We start from the raw sequence: 23,832 nt of genomic DNA on the forward strand, positions 1-23,832 counted from the left end.
TTTAGATAGATAAGGTCAATTACTCGATCTTCTTAAGTTTCTTATTAGAAACTTCATATTTTGTACTTTTGTAAAATTCTTTTTGATAGTCTCTTCTATCATTTGTTAATACAGAAAATATTTTACCAATTACTTTGTGTGATATGTTATCAATGCAAGTTGATGGGATTTCATAAAATTTGGTGATTTTTAAAGAAAAAATCAAGCCTCTTCTAATTTGGATTTTTTCCAAAAAATTGTTTTTTGATTTTTTAAAATAATTTTTTTAATAATTATTTTATGAAAATTTTGTGGTTCGTCTTTGAAGATCTTTTCAGAAATTCACAAGCTTGGTTCAAGGTTTTGATTATGCGATTTCTTGGTTTTAGCAAGAGTCTCTGATTTTCGAAGGTTGCATGCATTTGCATGTTGCTTGCATGTGCATTTTGTTACTTGCATGTATTGTTTTACGTTGCGAAGTCTTGTATTTTTCCGCATAAAGGTTTCTCTGATGAGTTTTTATGATTTTTCCCTTAAAACTTTCTGATGGGTTTTCATAACTTTTTTCATTAAAAAATTTTGATGGGTTTTCATAGTTTTTTCCATTAAAAAATTTTCAATGGGTTTTCATAATTTTTTTCCTTGAAAAATTTATGATGGGTTTTCATATTTTTTTCCCTTGAAATATTTATGATGGGCTTTTATAATTTTTAGCCTTCAAAGTTATTTGATGGTTTTCACAAGTTTTCTGTCAAAGGAATTTGATTATGTAATTTGCAAAGTTGTGTCGTACTCTTTTGTGTGTTTATAATTTTTTCCTCAATTTCTCAAAAACTATATGTTGGGTTTTACCATTTTCCCTCAAAAACAAAGCTTTGTGTTCTTTGATTTGTGTTTCAGAGTTGATTATATTGTTTTGATAAAATTTTCACCTCAAAAATTGTGTTTGGTTTTTCTGATTTTTCTCCTTCAAAAATCGTGCCTTTTTGTAGTCTGTTTTGGGGCATTATGCTCATCTGCAAAGTTTGGAGGGTTTGCCAAATTTTCGTCAAAATCGTGCTAGATGTTCTCGGTGTCTGTCTCTGTCTCCAAGGAAGAGTAGCTTTGTTATCCAACATCAAGTTAGACTTTGGTCAGATCTTTTGTTGATTTTGGGAGGGTTAGTGGCAGACTCGTCTTTTTTGCAAAGCTTTCTGAAGAAGGGGGCACCCTTCTCTGTTCTTTTCTGAATGGATTTTGGTTTCTTGATCATTAACATTTTAAATATCTAGGGAGGGTCTTAGCAACAACAAAATGTTTTGCAGAACTTGTGACTGAAAGACAACAATTAGACGATGACCATTAAGAGAGGGCATTAGAATATTATAATGTTTCTTTAATAATCATCTTAGTTTTCAGTTTATTAGGCATGTTAAATGTGATTATGGTATCAGTCGGATATATATAATTATTGTTATTATGCAATAAATTAAATTAACACATTATATTATCTTTGTCATTATATAAATATGTAATCATTGCCATTAAACAAATTACATTGAATATGGTCTATTGCATAATAATAATTGTTGAATGACTAACTAAATCATTGTCTTTGGTGACCAACTGTTTTTATGTTTTATATTTTAGTGTTGTGGAAGTCACAATCATTATGGGCTGCGACTCCACGGTGGAGTCACATCCCATCGTGTATGTGATGCCACACCCACATATATTAGTTGGTTGAAAACTTGCGATAAGTGATAACGAATGAGTACATATGAATAAACAGTCTTTTACAGTCTTTGCAGGTTATTGCACACCTAACATGGTATCAGAGCAGGGATGGAATTGGGTAGACATATGGCCATATTTCGCAACCTCTATCAGAATTCTTTATTGCATGTGTGACTAACATATTTGGAGCAAGATACATCCATTACCAACTGTCAAACTGGAAAACATAAATCAATATGCGATTTTAATTGTCACAACCCTTTGGCTGAATTCCGTAGACTGTGTAACTGAAGAGCACACAATTATACTGAGGGGACGGGGGGGTGGTGAATCAGTATATTAACAATTTTGCCAATTTAAAACTTTGATCCAAACAATAACTTCAAATGCTGAAATAAACAATTATGCACATTAACACAATGACACAATGATTTACGTGGAAACCCAATGCGGGAGAAAACCACTACAATAAATGCTTGTGTATAAACTTTGTTCTTTTACAATGATTTGTAGGCTTCAATCTACTAGAGGCTACGACCTCTATGTTAATGAGCATTGATTCACTGGAATCTCCAACTCCCACACTTCGCAGGCTCCGACCTACAGGAAGCTCCAACTCCCTCTGCTTGTCTTCGTGAGCACCAACCCACTGCACACAAACTGTTCTTCCACCTTGTTAATGTTGCTCAACTGATGATGGACCCTTTAGCACAAGTCTTCTTCTATCTAATCTTTATATATGTATAGATCTTCTCTTGTCTATACTTCCTTCAATAAATGTTTATCTTCCCAAAGTCAACATCTATATTATAAATACTTTTTCCTTTCCTTTGATGACACTTCTTACTCTTACTAATTCTGAACTGTGTATATATATATATATATATCCTTGAAAATATATGTTCATATAACTTCATTACAATATATATACATATATCAGATTTAGGAAATCTGAATATATATATCCTTTTATGTTCTGACATTCTACAACAGTTTTCTTCATCGTCTTCTTTACACTTCTCTCATATAATATATTCTTCGTTATATATATCCTACTCATATATTGGTGTCTATTCAAAACATTATTTCCCAAAAGTCACATCTCAAATAATTTGTTAACGCTGCTTCAATACTAATTTTAATCTCAGAATTTAATTATTCCCCTCTTAATAATATATTAATCCCAACCTTTTACTTAAAATGACTTATAAGGAACTTAGTCATTTTTATATTCTCAACCGTTTATTATTAAGATTATTGGGTGCCATGGCTTATAACCTTTGTCATATGAGATGACTCAGATCCTTGTACTACTGACCTGTTCATTGAATATTATTGGTGCTCGAACATCATATCTCTGCATTATCCTTCTGCAGATATTAACAGTACTAACATATCCACCGTCTTCTCCAATTTGTTCAGGTAAACCATTAAATGCTCATGAATCTGATTGTGCATATTCATGCTGACGTTTAAGCTTTATAATATCATACAATCACTTCTTCTACTCTCAACGCTAACACTGACTGTGCACTTGTCTGTATGATGTGTATCCAGTCTTGGCATTATTGACTTCAGAAAATCCTTAGCGGGCCTTCAAACTTTTTTGTCCAATACCTTATTACTTGCTTCTCTACTATTGATCATACCTCCGTCTGACAGTGTATGTGGTGCGATGATTTCCAACACATGGGATTTTTATTTTAAGAGTTCGATATTCAAAACTCCATATTGATGATCTTTCTTTTGAATATGTGTTTGGAATACTCCAGACACCTTCTGTATACTATGGTTTATTATTTTACTTCAATCCCGAGGGCTTTTTTCTTCAGTTTGGACGATATTTTCTGCATCAAATATTGAAGTCGCTCTCTCATTAAAAACATTGAGGATGTCACTTTATCGTCTCTCCTTCAATATCGAACTGTATAAATATAGTGGTCAATAATTACAGACTCCAAGCAGATTATCATCCTCAGTGGGATCACTGTCTGCATATCACTGTAATTGATTATTGACTACAATGTCCTCTTCAATTAGTCTAACTACTGCACATTCCCATTGCGATGGTATCCATCCCTCATTCCTCATTGTATATTTACTTCATCTGTCCAGGTTTTATACTGACATAAATATATTAATCTTTGTCCCATCAAATTTTGTTTTGTCTTTCATTGGACTTCAAAATATCGATCTCCGTCTTAGCATATTCATCAATCTTTGCAGTAATTATAATGTCGCCATCGCTTCCTGTCACTTACTTTAGATATTCAAGTCATTTATTATACTAGTACATGGTATAGGATTTTATATTTTCCTCATGGCATATGTAGTTGTCATGTTATCCTGAAATCTTTTGACATTAATGACAATCACTCCATCAGTAACGAATCTTTGAAGGAGTCATAATTGTTATACCAACTCTCACATTATCATGTGACAATATTTTTCAAGAGACGAAACCAAATTCTATGTCATGTGCTCAATGACGATAATGGTCAACCTAGTCATCTCTGTCAAGTAGTAAATTGGGTTGCCATGAACATTTTGAACATAAAAAAGAAGCAAGTGGAGTGGGTCAGAAGTTGCTATTTGTTCACTATTACATACCACCTAGATTTTTCTTAATGACAGCTATTAGAATATCTTTATGCAGAGGTTTATATTCATTTAAGAAAGTGACTCATATTATCATGGAAACTTTACTCATTGCATAGCACAAAGGAAACCCATATTGTTTAGTGAAGTATAGAAGTGGAAATTGTCAATTTATCCTAGGCAGCTGTTAGTGATGAGATAATATTATCTATGACAGTCAAAGAAGAGAAGGTGTGATGCATCTACAAGGGTACCAGTGATCCAATGTATTACAACAGGTGAATATTGGATAGTAGAGGACTATATACTAATGTAATAATTGTGACCAAAGTGTTTATGTCTCATGTGCACTATAATATCAGATGAGTCAATTGCTAAGATTTTGTATAAAGAGATAATTTTTTTGGGGTATGTGGAAACTTGAAGAAACAAATGTATCAACTGTGAAATTTGCTCCAAGTCCAAGTTCTATCTACAACCCCATATCTAGTTGTAGTTGTAGATGAGTATTTATTATATTGAGTATTACATTTATCTACTCAGTAATTGTATTTCTATATGTACTATAAAAGCTATTTACCTTGATCTTTTCCTCTCTCCGGTAATGCTCTTGTAGGAAAACAATGATGGATCCAGATTTAGGAGTCTAAAACTTCATTAGAGGCAACCTTGGAAAGAGAGGGAGCAAATAGAGGATATACTTCAGTCAGCTTTCAATGATTTTGGTTGTATTGATTCAGAAGGAGTAGACCACATGGAGATGGATTCTCCAGTGGTCAAGAAATTGTAGAAGTCAGAGGACTATGATTCATGAGTTTTATTTCATGACTATTTGGGCCTTGTGTACATCATGAGGAAGAGACGACTTCTAAATGATTATCACATGTATTTGTTAAAGTTATTGGAACGTGATGATCTTACAATAACTTAATCTTTTATTATGATAGATATCTTATGTGTCTAAGCAGATCATGATAGATTATATTTTGCATGGTGGATTAAATTCCTTAAACAGACCATGAATGTTCATATGGTTAAGTATTATTGAGGATACGTGTGCACATACCTAATGAATATTTTGAGTACTTGGTGAATGTTAGACAACTTGATGTTCGAGAGGGCATCACTCAAAGTACTTGGTGAATATTAGGCGACTTGATGTTCAAGAGGCCATTACTCAGAGTACTTGATGACCATCTTGCAAATTGACGTTCAAGAGGCCATTACTTAATGTACTTGGTGAATTTCATGTGACTTGACTTTTAGGAGGCCATTACTCTTGATATCACGAGTTGATATCTAAACAGTGATATCTTTTGATTAAAGATATCCTTAAAAACTTGCCATTCTGATATTACGTTGAGGTAATATCTAGTCCTGTGTTTATTCTCCCTAACCTAGAGGGAGTGTTAATGTAATTATAGTGTCAGTCAAATAAAGATATTTCCTTGTTATTATATAAATATATAATTATTTTCATTAAACAAATTACATTGAATATGGTCGATTGCATAATAATAATTGTTAATCGACTAACTAGATCGTTGTTTTTTGTGACCAATTGTCTTTATGGCTTATATTTTAGTGTCGTGGAAGTCAGGACCACAATGGGTCGTGACTCCATGGTGGAGCCACTTTCCATTGTGGATGTGACTCCACGCCCATGTATATTAGTGGGTTGAAAACCTGCGATAAGTGATAACAAAAAAACATATAAGAATAAATAGTCTTCTACAATCATCACAGGTTACTGCACCACCAAGGTAGTTTCTATTTCTTAGTTTTTATTAGAAATTTCTATTTTGTACACGTAAGATTCTTTGTAATGATCTCTTCAATCATTTGTTAATACATTAAATATTTTACCAATTACTTTGCGTAATAATAGAATCCTTATAGTGAAATATGCGATACGTGTTTCCAAATAGGCATAAGATTGTTCATTGGGCCTTTCTTTTCCTATGACAAACAAATCTCAACCAATCATCACATGTCAGCACTAGGAACATGCATGTGCTTCTTATAAATTTTATGCCCTTTTCTGCCTGACCATTAACAATAATTTGATAAATAAAATTGGTCATCGAAACTAATGTCATACTATACTTTAAAGCTTAAAGTCAATTATATGATTATTCGTAAAGGACACAAAAAAGTGTTTATTAACTTTAGCGGACAGAAATTACATTAATAATTAGTCACATTAATAAAGGAAAAGAGTAATTTTTATACATGATTTTAAACATTTTTTTCCGAAATGTTTTGCTACAGGTAGTAGAAGGGAGGCGGATTTGAAGTACAGGACATTTTGAGGATTTACAATTTCTTTTAGGATTTTTTTTTCAATGTCCAGATTTTATCACAGGCACAAAAACCTAATGGTCCCTTGATGGACAAAATCTCTAATGATTGATGTTGAGGACAGAAACCCTCTGCCTTCATCAGAGTGGTGTTACTGTCATCTATGGATTGCCAACGCACTACAGAGCATTCAAAATGGGGATGAAAACCTTCATTTCGGTGTGAGTGGTTCCATTTAGGGATCATCTTCAGCGCTAAAAGCAATCAGTTTGATTGTTTTGATATTCAGAGACATTAGTATGTTTAGTATTTTAGGTGAGATTTTTTGAAAGGCCTATGTTTCAATTTAAAATGGATAAGGGATGATTGGGATACATGCTTGGCACGGTGTCAGAATAAAGTTTTTTGTAAGGAAATCCCTCTCACCCTAACTTAAGAAGGGTGTGACAGACATCAATTCATTTTGCAAACTTGACAAGATTTGTTCACCATTCTCCATGCAATAATTGCACTTTTGTAAGGTATCACAAGTGGCTTTTATGGAAAATTGGAAGAATTAGTGGGAGGTTTAGATTCTTCCCGTCCGCTGTACTTTGCTGGTGAATCAAACAAGATATATGATGGCTTGCTGAAGGAAAGAATCCAACAAAGTGTGACAGATTGAAAGTGATTTGAAGGTTGTCGCTGTCGTGGTAAAGTGGAATGAAATAGGATTTTATAATCAACAACCACTAAGAAAGGGATGCAGAGAATGTCAATGTAGTTGTTGCCTATGATTTAAGGAGTTGTGGTTTTTCCCTTGGTTAAGCACTGCACTGATACCAAGTTGCAGGCCTATCACGATTCATAGTTACCATCTTCAAACCCAGTCAAGGCATGGAAAGTAAGCCATGGGATGTTGCTTAAGGTGACAGGGAGTGCTAAATGCAGAAGCACTAGTCTGAAATCTTTAAAATATTCACCAATGGCTTAGAGGCGTTGTGGTAGCTTCTTTTCCCTCTCCACGAGCTTTGAAAGAAAACTAAGTGATTAAGGGTAGTGCATTCCTTCTTGCAGAGAGGGAGGCCAGCTTGGAAGTGATGTGGCCTATGTCTACCTACTGTTGATTTGATGCATTATAAGAAAGCAAGGTTGCTGATTATTATTTGTCTGATGTGCGTATAAATTAGGTTGCAGGACATCGATGAGGCAATTGAAGGTCCTGAATATTCATAGAAAAGACAAGCACTAGCAGAAAGTGTGACACCCCATAAATATAAGTCAAGCAGCCCATAAAGGAGATTTCTGTTTATTTTAAGTTTTTTGGAGGACATGGGGCAAATGACAATCAAATAGTTGATGTTTCAGCTGTGGAATCTCTGATTTGTATGCCAGTGACAAGATCCCAGAAAGAGGAATTTACAGAAGTATCCATGAGAAATAACCATTATAGCAATTCTACTGCAGGAATGATTAGTAACATTTGCTTGCTGGAAACATACAGGTGTTTATCTTGTCCTACATGAAATGAAAAAGTTGAAAAAACCAGATATAATGTATAAAATTATAAATTATAATAGAGTTATGTTTATATTGGATGCATGAACCAAAAATGAAAACAAACAAAACAGCCACAATAAAAAAAATGATATAAAATTTATTAATTTGGAATCTCTATGGTGCAGGAGCACCTAAGAATCCAAAGAGGCCTTATAGGGTAAATTGTGATGATTGAGTCATGATAAGATGTAATGAGATCTTTTGATCTTTTCTTGATGTAAAAAGGGCACGTAAGGTTCAATATTGTGATAGTTAGGGTTATAAGGTCAAGTTGTTTAGTTATGGCACAAAGTTGTCCAATTGTGCAAATGATGTCAATGTGGGTCAAATTGGTCAAATGTGTGAGGTCAAAGACAAATTCATGATTTTGAGTCATATTTGATGTAAGAATACCAAATGTAACCATTTTGGGGTGATAGGATAGTTGGAAAGACAAGATGTCAAAAAGTGCAAAATTGTAAGAAGTTGTTAAGCGGTTTTTCAGGTTGTTGATGACAACTTTTGTCCTAACGGGTAGTTTTGGCTTAAAGGTTAGTTGAAATCGGTTGGAAAGTCTGAGAATGTCTCTAACCATAGATGTAAATGCCAAAGATGGGGTTGAGGGGCCTAGTTGTAAGACAAACTCACCTGACAATAAAAGTACAAGGATTCTTTGCAATTTTGATAGAAAATCTAATTATGCTTTGCCCTTGATATCTTGTCTTTGTTCATTTGTGAAAGTGTATCATTATGTGGATGTTAGAGTAAGGTTTTGACATCTATTTGATGCTATTTTGAAGCAAAGTTCAATTGATAATGACCATTTTCAGTGATAGTCTATGAATCTGGCAAGTTTAGACAGTTTTGTAAGGGTTTTGAGGGTTATTATGAAAAATTGGCGCATTCCACTTTTTGTATCCTTTGTTGCTTGTAGAATGGGTCAAGGACAATATATTGAGGCCTATACTAACAATTGCAATGCAGAGAAAAACATGAAGATGTGAGGGGGGAGCCCTATGGTAAAGGGTTAGTTGTGGAAGGTAAGTGTTGATGGTGCAAAGTATTGATCTAAGCATGATCATTAAACAAGGAGGAGTTTTTTGTGTTTGACATTGTTTATGGAATGAAATAGAAGATGTTTGATCCATTGGAAGGGTTTGGATGTGCTTGGAGGTGAGAGTTTGAAGAAGCCCTAGTTTGAAGTCTTAGAAGTGAGGATTTGGTAGTTTGGTGTGTAAATGGGCATGGCATCACATAAAACCTTGAAAGTCTAAGGGTTGGCATCACAACAAGAGATTGTTTGTGGGTGTGAAGTTTGGGAGTCAAGTATTTAAAGGGGTTCTTTGTAAAAGTGGCCTAATCAAGCCTAGTTCAAGGATAGAAGAGTATTGGTTTTGACAGATGGTCTAGAGTAACAATACTTGGTTGTGGGATATGTTATGCAACTCTAAAAAGGGCATCTAGAAGTACAATTTTTTTGGCAAGTTTTTTGGAAGAGTTCGAAGTTAAGTGCGAAAGACTTGATTAGGACGGCTAGCAACATTGAGGTGTAGTATAGGCAGTTTGGGTCTTGGAGTTGAAACCCTAGAAAAGATAAATGTACAACCTTGAGTTAGATTAATTAGGGCATGTTGATATCCTTGGAAGTGTTGGGAAAGCCATTGGTGTTTGAAGCCCTAGTTGAGTGGGTTTGAGAAATCTAGTAAAGGAGTAAGGCAAGAGGAGACTAAGAGAACTGGAGTTCTAATTGCAAGAAGTTGTAAATTGTTTCTTGGAAATTGATCAAGACCAAATACCTCTACATCACTCTAGTGTGGAGAAAACTAGCTAGGAGTGACAAATGCTCCGCCTCCTCCATTTTGGCCAATGTAGTTACAAAGATCTTAGATTGAGCATAGAATAGTCTTCTTATTGCTCCATTCAGTTATCTACTTTGCACTAGAACATCTTATTCCTACAAATAGCTTGATTCTCCAACTTCCATTTGTTGGAAACTACAATTGGAACAATTGTTATTTTGTCATTGATGTCAAACCTTACTGGTAGGACATTTACTACTTGTGTTGAGTGCCATATCTATTGATTGATGAAGAGGATTTGAAAAGAGAGATAACTTGATGAACTAGTGAAGTTGTTGAGTAATGAGGAGAAAGTATGATGGAATTACAATGCGCACTTGATCAGTTAGTTTTTGACAAGATGATGAGTTGTTTAATCATTATATGAAGTAAAGAATACACATGAGTTGATAATTAGAAGAGAAGACAAGCAATTGAGTAAAACACTAGCTTGACTGAGTTACAATTTTACAAGGCTATTGAACCAGAAGATTAAGGAACTTAAGGTTAGCCGAGTAAACAATATTAGCCGAGTGATAGTTATGGCTGAGCAAGTTGGAGTAGTGATCGAAAGTAGTAACTATCGAGCAAGCCAGTGGAAGCTGAGCAAGACAGAACAATAATGACTGAGCTATACAGTGATGACCGAGTGTGTGCATGCAAAAAATAACAATTTGTGAAAGAATCAAGTTTGAGGCCAACATAGTTGAATTTTCGGATTAGTCAAAACGTGTGGATGATAAGGATTGACGAGTTGGCATATTTAATGCACGAATAGAGTTAGTTATGCGATCAAAGGCAAGGATTTAAGAAGAAATTACAAAAAGTATCAAGAAAGGTGAGGAAGAACAAAATGATGGATACATTCAATGGATCTAAACTAACCCTAAGATCTACGGTAATGTTTTAAGCAACAAAAGATCAAAATTACCTATTTAAGGAGGCATAAGAGATGTTTTCTAAGGTTGGTTCATTGTTGATTGGTGATCTTAAGGAGATCTGTGAAGAGTAGAGTAGTAGAGGAGAAGTGAGGAGATTGGTGAAGTGATATTGTTTAAAGGGATGCCAAGCAAATCAATAATAGAAATGATAATGGAAGCGAGTCAATGAACCAGCCAATGAGCTGAATGAAGATCTGAATTTGCATAGTGAGTTGTGTTTTATAGATCAAACTTACAGTTGCATTCTAACCATTTTTGATAGTCAAAATCCTTTAATCAAGGTTGGCCTCGATGGAGCTTGAAATTCTAGGCTCCATTTGTGCAAAATTTCAAATTTTGGTGCAACATTAGTGGCATAGATAAAGTAGAGATTGTGCAATGTCAGCATGTCAAAGGTGTTTATTTGAAAACAAAAGCTAGCAATCATTGAACTGATCATGTCAGGGTATAAGCATTTTGTAGTATTTTCTAAAGTAACGCACCATGGTGCTGTTGGCCATATTTGAAATCCAATGTACTTGAAACAATGGAAATCATACACTCCTATTTGCAACAAATTTGCTACTGTGTGATATAACTAAGTGACTACAGTAAGTCATCTGATGCAGATATACATAGTTTTGATGACAAGAAATAAAGAATAAGCACATGGACAATTTGAAGAACATTAGTATCTTAGCCTATGGCTCCTTGTCAAGTATATGGAATTTTTTGGTAGAATTATCAAAGGATACAGTCACAGATATATCGTTGAGAGCATACTAGATTTCTTTCTGAGCATAAAGATGTGCTTTCAGGTCAAAGATCATGAGTATTCTAGCACACCGAATATCTCTATCACATCCTTTTATGATGAGAAGTGATGAAGAAAGGGAATCACGGGCTATGTTCTTGTTTTCGTTATATATCTAGCAATGTTCAATCACAATTTTTGAGAAAATCAAGCACCTTGTTCTAGGAGTATCTTGAAGCATATCATCATTGCGAGTAGTGCCATTCATAATAGGATTCATGGTATTGAGAACTTTATCACCTATTGTCTCAGCGAGCTTCACAAGTGAAGGATATACGTTACTAATCATTCTTGTATAATCCAATGAAGTGTTTTTTTGTGTCCATTACAGATATGAGGATCCACGTTGGAAAAAGCTTATTTGGGCTTGATGGCGACTTCACAACACTTAGCATCTGATAAATCCAAAGGAAGATTAGGGCTCGATAAAATGAATATAGGCACACAATAATATTGTTAATTATCGAAGGCCCTTGAATAAAGGTTGCGAGTACAAATAAAAGGGAGTCAGAATCATTGCATTTTCATGGGCGAAGGATTATTAGTCTTCATAACCATGACTCACACATGAATCATTGGCATGCCAAATATAGAGTAGTTGTTGAAGACCAATGGCCGGCTGAAGACATTGAATATCTACTTCTGCCATCTTGCATAAAAGATAAAGGAGACGAGAACCGAGAATTCATGTTTCCATTTGTATCTAATAATATTTTATATTTTGCGTAGATATGGAGATATACATGAGTAGAAGAACCGGCAACAATCATCATCATGGAAGGACTGTGAGCAACTGTGTATACAAAATCGTGTTTGGGGTAGTGAAGATATTCATACGTTTCATAGATAACATTTCAGAAGCATCCCAAGGCTCACGAGATTATGACCAAACTTGCCGTTGTCATACCTGTAACAAATTATTGAATGCGACAAATAGATTGTTAATTGTTGATATGAAATATTATTGAATTAGCAAAGCCAATTAGTTATTTATTGTGAAAAGAGGCGATGTCTGGAAAAGGCAATTGACACCCTTTGATAGTTTATAAATATATGATGTAAAAAAAAGTAAAGACACCATTCCTATATACCAAAATTCTGTGCATATTCTGAAGCATATGTGCTATTTAAATTCCTTCCTTGGAAAAAGATTGAAGTTTGCACCAAGCTTCTGGATATTGAATTATTGGGCAAACTCGTTAGATCAAAAACACATACCATTATCTGCTATGATCTTTTTAGGGACGCCAAATCTAGTTAAGATATTCTTCGTAAGAAACTTAATCTCTACTTTGCTTGTAGACTGTTGAGTAGGTATAGCCACTACCCATTTAGTAAAGTAGTTAGTAGCCACTAGAATCCAATTGTGTCCTCCGCTTGATTTATCACTAATCTCCTCGATGAAGTCAATTCCCCACATGTGGAATGGCTCTTCTGCTTGTAATGTTCTTAGTGGGAGGGCACCATCATATTTTAACTAACCTGAGAATTTTTGACAAGCCTCGCACTTTTACACAAAAGTATGAGAATCTTTAAAAAGATGGGGCTAGTAATAACCAAGGTTGCATGGGTACGTGGGTACGGGAACGGGAACGGGTACGGGAGCGGGTACGGGTACGCATATTTTTCAAAATAGGGGACGGGGGTACGTGTGTAAGCCTAATTTTTTTCTATATAATTAATATTTTATAGAAAATATAAAAATCAAAATATCTGTCATGAGTCATGACATTGAGCATTCAAAACAAGAAATTTGAAAATATAAGCCATAAGTCAAATATATATATATATATGCTATTGCTAAATGTTTAAAGTATTTTTCATAATTGGGGACGGAGGTACTTGGGTATGTCAAACTTACTTAAAAATTACACTTTTATATTTATAAAAAATCTGATTTTATGAGTCATGACAATGGTTTTTCAAAACAAGAATAGTGATAAAGTTTGCAAATGTAATGTACTGTTTTCAGTTTCAGATTTGCTATATGTTTGAAATAATAATACATGATAAATGCTTAGATGCATAACAAAGAAGGCAGACTTTAAACATGAACAAGAAGATCCTAAACCATATGACAATGACATATTGCAAATGATAAACTTTTAACTTGAACAGTGATAAAGTTTATTGTTAATGAGTATCAAAGTTTCAAACTGATTTGGTATTGAATTAAGTTTGATAAACAACAAGCTAATACAAAAACCAAAAACCAAAAAAAAAATCAGAATCTTAATCAAGGTCCTTAGCTATGATGCTCTCCACCAAGTACCCGGTACGTGGGATACGTGTACACGGTACTTGGGTACGTGGGTACGAGTACCAGGGGTGTGGGTACGAGTACCCATGCAACCTTGGTAATAACCTACTTGCAATATTTTATGCGCTATGGTCCTAGCTGAAAAATGATTGCCGCACACTCCTTGGTTTTTCCAACATAGATCTCCCTGAATTAGGACATACTTAGCAGCTTGTAACTTAATAGTTATCTTTTGAGTATCACTTAGATTATCTCTACATTTTGTATGCCTTAAATAGTAAACTATATCAGTATACCAAGGGCACCTTTCAATACTAACCTTAGTGTGGCCGTCAGTAATTTGATTGACTTGCACAGCTTCCAAATTTGATTCTGCCATAAGTTTAGCCAATCCTTGCCCTTTGACTAATTTTGTGATTTAAACATCCATATTAAATTCCTGAATTTGAATTATCCACCGACATCGTCTTTCGGTAGTTTCAAACTGTCTAAATATATCTTTAATGGAAGCATTAGGCACAAAAGCAATGATTTCGGCTCCAACCAAATAAGGTTGAAAAGACTTAACTGCTTTAACAAGGGCATAAGCTTGCTTCTCATTTATATTATAATTAAGTTCAATAGCTTGTAAACTCTTACTAAAGAATGCAATTGGCTGCTCATGTCCTTCATTGTTCTTTTGCAACATAACAGGGGCTATAGTGGCAAATTAAACGTATGTTAAAAACACTAAAAACACTAAAAACTAGCAGTTGCACCCAAAAGAGGTGCAATGTTTTAGCTGATAGCAAAATATATTTAGATATAATTTAAACAAAAAAATTTAGACAACACTAAGACAAAAGAGATGAAGACATCTATTTCACTCTTCTCCATTTTCTTCTCATTTTTCTTTTCTTCATTTTGTCCTTCTTCATCTCCTCCTTCTTGTCCTCCTCTTTCCCCCCTAAAATGCATTCCCTAAATTTACAAATAAATACACTTAGTATTCTTTGGCTCCTCTAATATCCCAACTTGATTTACTTTTGGATGTCAGGCTTGTCAATCATACTAATATTTTCTGACTATTTGTATTTTTGTAATGCACTACTTTATGATTGCTTGTTAATTTAATATTATTTATTTTATATTTATAAATTAGAATTTCTTATCAAAATAAAAATTACCAATTTAGAAATTTAGTTAGTAGAACATATGAATTTAGAATGACATTTTGTACATTTGAGATATTTTCATCTTTCACTTTTTTTTTTTCAATCTATGTATAAAAGATCCAATTTTCATTTCTTTGCAGCTTCAAATAATTTTTTTTGGAACTTGGATATGTATTATAAATAGTACGATGAGGCTTAAAATTTCCTTTTTTGATTACATCATGTTTCTTAAAAGAAAATATAGATGATAGACACAAAAAAGGGTTTTTATTGCATGACTTGCCAAAACAATGTCCGCAAATTGATCTGGATGCAAAATGTGGAATCAGAAAGGCACGTGAGCTGTTTGACAGAATGCTTGACATAAGTGTGGTCTCTTGGAATGTAAATATTGCAAGATATGCTCAAAATGTATTTTGTAAAAAGTTTTCACAAACTTTGGAGCAAATGTAGTTGGTAGGTGTAAAGCCAAATTTCACAACTTGTATAGCATCCCGCCTGTCTGTTCCAAATTAGAACCTCTGTAATAGGGTAGGGAGATCCATGTCTTAGTTGTGATGAATAGATGAGGCACGTGAATTTTGCTAGGGTGACTCCAACATATTGAATTTTATCAGTTACTAGGATTGCCGAATACGCAGAAAATGAACTTGTTGAGAAGTCCTAAAAAGCTTTCAAGCTAGTGCAAATTGGTAGTTGTAAAGACAGACGCAACAACCTTTGCTAGCGTCCTCCTTAACTGTGCCTAGACATCCATCAAAGCATAATGAAGCGGGGATTGTTTTTTCCAAATGTTGTAGTTGCAACTTGCCTGGTAGACATATATGCTTTTTAACATACTACCTCAAAGGCATGTCACTTCATAGAGTAAAACGATCATAGGTTATGCATAAAATGAATTAGTTGAGCCTTTCAAGAAAATGTAATTGGTAGGCGTAAAGCCAAATTCCATAACTTCTGCAAGCATCATTCATAAATGTGCTAAATGAGAGCTTTGTTGAATGTCCAACAAAGCATAATGGAAGAGATATTCTTGTCAGATATTATTATTGGAATTGCTCTGGAAAACATGCATATAAAATGTGGAAGCATAGATAGGATATGTGAATTACTTGACAAAATGTCTAAGAGTAATGTGGTTTCATGGAATGCCATGGTTTTGTTATATGCACAAAATAGATTTTTTGAAAAGGTTTTGAAAAATTGAATTGAACAACATTTGCTAGCAACCTACCTATGCCAAAATAGGTTTTTGGAATAGACTATGATTAGCCATGAAAATGTAAAGCAAATGGTATATTTGTTAGATACCAGGCACATGTTTGACATAAAGCCTCAACCTGTTAAATGGCAAGATATTTACAAAAAGGATTTGTTGAAAAGAGTTAGAAACCTTAATCCCAATGTGATGAACATGTATAAAGCCAAATTCCTCAACCTTCGCATGATGTGCACAATATGGACTTAATGGAAACACTTTAGAAACTTTTAAGAAAATGTCATTTGCTTGTGTAGAGTCAACATCCTCTGTACTTTTACCAACACGAAAGCTATACAATGGAAGGGGGATTTTTGTTTGCATATGCCGCTTGAATCAGAGTAGATGACTACTGAGCAAAAACAATCTATGAGGTATTCCTGCTAGCATGTCATTTCGTTGATAGGGTTCGTAATTTTGATAATCGTTTCCCGACTAGTCAAAATGCCTGATATACATAATCTTCTTATTTGGCAATAGTTAAAAAGTCTCAACCACTCTTTTGCTCGTGCTGCGGCTATTTCCACCATGTCCATTGTTTTCCTAACACCACAGTTATTTTCAAGATTTCATTTATTGTAGTCGGAAATATTGTTGGGTGAGAGATCACGTTTCTCCATGCAACCTTCCACACACACTAGCCTATTGGCTAATTATATTATTTTATTATGGTACGACTATATATATATATATATATATATATATATATATACAAAGCACAATTTAAGCCAAGATGAGCCTTAATTAAGCCCTTAATTAATTTGTGTATAGATCATATAAAATTACATTTTACTAATGGCACTGTTATAAGATGCAATCAACCAAAGTGGTATAACAGTACCATTGGTAAACTGTTATTTGATATAATTTAAAATTAAATGGTACAAGTCACATACATACATACATACATATATATTCAAGCCCACCATTAATAACATAAAACGTCTAACACTAAATATCAATAACAATCGAATTAATCCAAATCCAACACAAAGATGATTTAAAATATCACACCAAATTGGAATATATATTGAATAACTAGGAACCACATTGGCAATCAAGCCTAGTCCTAAATATTGTCTCTCTTATTTTTTCTAAGATAATGCATATATGTATGTGTGTGTGTGTGTGTCCATGACTCCATATATATACGCGCTCTCTAACCAAAATGGAATTTTTTTTTGCCCGAATCCGAATATGTCCCCAAACCCGAATCAAATCCATCCCTGAACCTGAATTGGCAGCGTAGGTTTTCATGTATTTGCTATTTTATAATGCTGATTTGGTTATCAAAATTTAACATGGTATCAGAGCCGGTCTAAGAAAAGGATTGATAACCAGAATTTTTAAGCTTTGACTTATTCTTTGCTCTTTTGTCAGTTTCCTTGTTTCAGTAACAATGGTGAATGGACTCAAAGATATGTTGGAAAGTGCATCCAAATTTACGTCTTGGAAATTCAGATTCATCATTGCTCTTGAAGAGAATGTTCTTCTTAACTACATGAAGGTTGATGTAGCTGAGCCTTGATGACATTGAGAAAGCTCAATGGAGGAAGAACAATATTGTGGCAAGAAAGACATTAATTGATTCTATTAAATATCATCTGATAACTATCATTTCAAAGTTGAATTCAGCTAAAGGATGTTTGAGTCTTCAAAGTTTGTATGAATTCAACAACACTAGCAAAGCTGTAGCCTTTTAGAAGGGTCAACTAAATACTATTGGAGAATCAACAAAGACCTAGTCATGTTGGCCATCAATGATCTTCCTCTCTCTTGGGAATCTTTCATTCACAGGATTAGTGGAAATAATGAACTTCCCAAGTTTGATTGCTTGAGGGCTGATTGCATTCAAGATGATTGAAGATTAGAGGCAAGACGAAATGGGCGGAAATCTCACCATGCAGAAGATCATGTTCCTGCTGCGCATGCATCTAAAATGAAAGGAAGTGAATGGAGAAAAGGAAATTTCAAGAGAAATAGAGATAAGGATTCTGATTCAGCTCCTGAACCAAATAAGAAGAAGGATCTCTGCAGAATTCAATGTTTCAGATATCGTAAGCATGGTCACTTTGCCAGAGATTGTTTATCAAGATCTTTATCAAGCTGCTGCTGCAAATAGTGATGTTGCTTCACCTCATAAAGAATCTGATGACAATTCAGAAGGATTCTTATTCTAAAGTATTGCTTTTGTAAATTTAAAGGTGTTATTTTCATTGTTGAATCTGCATTAGTTTTCATTCTAAGAAGGGTTCTTCTATTAAGATTTTCAAGTCCAAATTACTTATTTGGATTTGTGCTGCTGGTTTAAATTCCGAAGTTACGATTTTATTGCATGTTTGGAGCTTTAGTTAGCAAGATTCAAGAATTCATTTATGCTGTTACATATGAAAATGATAGAGAACATGGTTGATATCAGTCTGGTTCAAGTAATCTAAAGTGATTACCAAGCTAGTTGCCTATTTTTTTTGGGTACTCAAAGTCTCCAGTGTAAAGGAAAGCCATTTTATTCCTTTGGAAATTTATTTTTCAATGTTTTGAAGAAGATTGAAAGAAATCTTTATGGTGGTCTCTGGTTGATTAGTGATGTGCTCAGTACCAAGATTTATTTTGAACTTGGTCTTACTTTGCTGACAATTTCAGATTGCTGAAGTCTTCTATTTTGACTTAAACTATTCAAGTGTATTGTGTGAAGCTCAAAGACTCAGTTGCTGCATCTGAGTTGCACAGTCTGCTACAGAAGCTTTGAGATTATAGTTTCACATCTATTTGTGTTCATTGGAGGTGTTGGACAAGTCTTAAAATCTTGTAGGAGCTTGAGTTTGTTATATTTTGATTCAATTGGAAGCTAATGCCTTTAAAGAAATAAGCACTTCTTACTCGTGAATAATATTTATGAATAATTATTCATGTATTCTTTAAGTATTGGTTTGTATACTCTTCAAGATGGTTTGATTCTATGAATTATTATTAATCCCTCCTGGTTGCAGGACGAATTGAGAAGCAACAGGATGATGAGGGACTACATAAGAGATTCAAGGAAATCACTATAGCAGTCATATTAATAATATTTCAGATTTTTAAATGACTCATTTCTAGAGTGAATTACTGTATCTTTGTGATTTCAAAGGCTATTTTCTAAGGTGTCCTTGTTTCCATCATGGCTATGTTGATATGAGTTTTGTTCCACTACAACATCAATAATCAAATACTTAATGTTTGGAGGAGAAACACCAAACACTCAATCCTCTCTTGATATAAGGTCATCTCTCATGCTAAGTTTGCAAAGTAAGATCATGAAATCACTTCAAGTTTCCTTCTTAATCGTGAACTTCACTCAGATTTATGATGTGATATGTTGGTTATCACAATGGGACTTATGCTATTCATTTAATGGATATCAACTCTTTCTCTTATAGATTTGGCTTTACAATGTGCAATGGAAATATTGTTTTGATCTTCAAACCTTTCCACTTTAACCCAAACTTAAATTGGCTAACTTCTACTCCTAATTGTGAATACAAGGAATCATGGATGACTAGGACTTTACTAGATGTAATCTCACGAATGGCTCCACCCACCTAGTGTAAGTTTCTAAGGAACACTCAAATGTTTTTCAAATCAATATCTCCTCTCCAATCCCATCAAGTAGATGAAAACTAAAGATTCAAGATCAATTGAAGTTAAGTGCATTCAACCATCGACTTACCACACAAGGCACTCCTACCATTAACAAGAGGCCTAAATTTGTTCGAGTTAACAAATAAACATCCACAACCAACTTCCATTGAACTAAACTACTTCAACATGAAAATAAATCTACTCCAAGTGAAAGATTGAGGAAACCATGCAATGCTGTGAATCAGTATTAAATAATCCATTGTGAAGAACCAACAATGAATTATCAATTACTTTGACAAGAATTATAGCAACAACTTCATTAAGTCTCTCTGTAGTACGTAATAAATAAAGTATTGTAATAGTTAGCATTAATTAAGTTGTTGGGATGGATAGTTAGGAGGCGAGGGGGTGTGTCCGTTAGTTCTCCCAACCAATTGACTAATATGTAAGACTTTGGAATATGAACATTTGTACTTATGATGTTTTCTTATGAATAAAGTAAATTGTTCCCTCATTATTCTGGGATTGTGGTAATAAGGTACATTCTATGTTATTGCTCTGTATACATGTCCTAATTATTTTGTGAATTTAAGTAGTTTTCCATTCTACATTTTGGCGTTCTTTCCTAAGTCTAAATCCTAAGGTCATTGGAAAGATAGGATGAAGTAATGGGAAGACCCTTTCTACGACGTATACAAATAACAAATAGTGACGAAGAAGAGGAGGAAATAACCAGAGAAAATTAGTTGACACAATCTAGTGACGGTTTGGGAAGTTGCGGTCGATCAATACGTGCAAAGGGAAGCCAGTGAGAGAACGATTCCTGAGAGCACGGTATGTGACGAACTTTCGGTGCCACCAGTGGTGTATGATCTACTTGGATAGATTCCTAGCTTGTTGGCAAGAAATGTGGTATGTGTTGAGGAAGAAAGAGCCAAAATAGAAAGGGAACGAAGGAGTCAACAAGTAATCCAGTAGTTTGCTGAAAGGACATAGGAACGCAACTTGGAGGAGCGTGATAATCCTAGGAAGGGAAATCAACAAAACCAATTCATGCCCTTGATTCCAAACAAATATCCGAGGTGGGTGCTAGAGTAAGAAATTGAGAAGGACCAACAGTTTGCTAAAAGGACAAGGGAACACAACTTGGAGGAGTGTGATAATCCTAGGAAGGGAAATCGACACTAAACCAATTCGTGCCCCTGATTCCAAACAAATATCCGAGGCGGGTGCTGGAGGAAGAAATTGAGAAGGAAGTCACCTTGAGGACATTATGTCTCCAACAATAGTAGGAAATACAATGTAATTTAAGGGGACAGGGGGATCCCATGCGAATCCAATAAGGGTTGATTAAGCATACAATCAAAGGAATAGCCAATTTGGCTATTTCTGAGACATCAAGAAGAAAGTTAGGGTGCAGAAACTTGGAAACCCCTGCACGAAAAGAACTCCAACAGGAACAAAACCTAAATGGAGAAGGAGATACTATCGGGTCGAGTAATCAAGAATTGAGCCTGTTGAGAGGGAGCTTCCTCTCATGAGGAAGTGTTCCGTTAGGAAGGAGTGTCTAGTCGGAAGGGAGCTTCTTGTCAAGAGAAAGTGTTCTGTCAAGAGGGAACATTACATTAGGAGGGAGTGTCCTAGTAGGAGGATGCACCTTGTCAAGAAGCATTCTGTCAGGAGGGGGTGTCCCACCAAGAGGGAAAAAGGGCAACATAATGGCCATGGGCAAACACAAATTACCTAGATTTATTGGGGACGGTTCGGAGGACCCTGCTCGCCACTATAAAACATGCATAACCATATGGCAAGCTAATGGAGAGAATGATGCAAATGAGTGGTTAAAAGCATTTCTGGCCACACTAAGAGGTGTAGGCATTGATTGGTATGTAGATTTGGAGGTAGATAAAAATAGCACATGGAATAATTTTCGCACGACCTTTGAAGAAGAATTCAGATTCTTAAGGGACGATGATGAAATAGTGACAGAGATTTATAATAGAAGACAAGGAAAGAATGAATAGGTTAAAGCCTATAGTAGGAGGCTGAAGGAACTGATAGGAAAACTTGACAACAAGCCTGTGGATGGATTGAAGAAAAGGTGGTTCATTGAAGGACTGACACCTTCCCTAAGGAAAATGATGAAAATAGTTCCACCATCAACCTTTGTGGATGCGTGTACTTGTGCAATGGACATAGAAAGTTAGAACAAAACCCCCAAGGCAAGAAGGCATGGAAGTGCGAGTGAAAGTTCAGAAGAAAGTGAGGATGAATCCAAAACCATCCAAGCACTGAGAAAGGACATGAGGTGATTAATGAAGGAGGTAACAGGAAGTAAGGAAGAAAAAAAAGGAGGGAGCTATGGTGCACAGACTGTGAAGAGGGTCATACGAAAGGGACATCGCAAGGAAAGCATTTTGTGAGATTTGTTAGATTTTGGGACATGTAATCAAAGATTGTCCCTATAGTCTAAAAACACGGAACACAAAAGTATTCTTCACCCAGGGAGAGCAATCCACTCCACCCTCCACCCCTCCAAGGAACACAAATACAGAAGCCTCACTGAAATGATATAGAAATAATAGAAGAGGCAGCAATAATGATAGCAGTAACAACAGCAACAACACACCTCGGCGAGCAATCCAGTATGATGCAATGTAGGCGCTACAATGAATGGGGACATTTTGCACGAGATTGTCAAAATGGAGGAGAACAAAATGGAGGAATGTTGTGTAAATGGTGTGCACCAGGCAATCATGGGGATGCGAATTACCCAAACAAAAGGGGGCAAACATGTTAGACATTGAAGAACCAGTAGGCGAAATCCTTGCCATCACAAGGATGCAAGCCCAAAAACTTGTCTATCCGGATCCTACTACGGAGAAGGAAAGATTTCATGAAGTGAGAAAAGACATTCAAGATAACATGCCAGCGGAAGGGAAGGCAAGGCCGGATAAACTTCCTATGGACAGGGGTGTACCGAATATCGTGAGGCAAGTGCTCGAGACCACTATCTTGGGAAAAATTGTGGATTTATTGGGAATGTTAGCCCAACTGCAGGTAGCATTAACACGAGGGGGAAGCATGAGAGGAATACTCTCCAAAGAAGAGAAGAAAAAATAAGCACAGTTTGGGAAAAGAAAACAACACCCTATTCACTTTAGGAATGGGGAGGACACCAATAGTAGTGGAAATGGAATATTGGGATAAAACTGTCAAATATTGTTGGTGATGGAGGCTCTGGTGTAAATGTCTTATCTGAAGGAACATGGAAGGCAATAGAGAAACCCACACTATGGCCGCCTACATTCCAATTGGTGGGAGCGGACCAGCATGGAATCAAGCCAATAGGAACCTTGATGGGACAAAAGGTAGTAATCGGTACACAACAATTCTTTCTTGATTTTGTGGTTAGTACTCTAGCGAAAAAGGGATATGATGCTTTACTGGGAAGATGATGGCTTGTTACGGCCAAAGCTACCCATAATTGGAAACGAAATAACTCTGTCCATTGAGTCAGGGGGTAGGAAGTACACCATAGATCTGAGGACCCAGTTTTTAAGTCAGGACATGAAATCGGATTCAAAAGCAGAGGGAGAAGATCATGAAGGGGTGGAACCAGATGAAGAAGGGCTGCTCAAACTCAGAGAATTCTTAGAAGATGAAACGAGCTCCCTCAATGGATTATTTCACTGGCAGATGGGAGATTATGAAGTTTTCCAGCCAGAATGTAATATGTTGCAAATCCAAGAGTCAAAATTTGAAGAAATGTATCCAGAGGGTTATCAGGAATACAGGGAGGGTACGATAACCCTAAGCAGTACACTGACATACATATTTGAGGAGGTAGAATAC

The 23,832-nt window shown here is 35.2% G+C and overlaps 1 protein-coding gene across 1 annotated transcript in view; it reads left to right on the forward strand.

Annotated features, from left to right (window-relative positions):
* The window catches only part of CLUB (TRAPP II complex TRAPPC10/CLUB), a 259,180-nt gene that overhangs the window by 123,300 nt on the left and 112,048 nt on the right, over nucleotides 1-23,832 (forward strand). The gene's annotated exons all lie outside the window — the stretch shown is intronic.

Source organism: Cupressus sempervirens, chromosome 7 (genome assembly GCF_028749045.1).
Source record: "Cupressus sempervirens isolate cs-2001-9-10 chromosome 7, ASM2874904v1, whole genome shotgun sequence".
NCBI classification, from domain to species: Eukaryota; Viridiplantae; Streptophyta; class Pinopsida; order Cupressales; family Cupressaceae; genus Cupressus; species Cupressus sempervirens.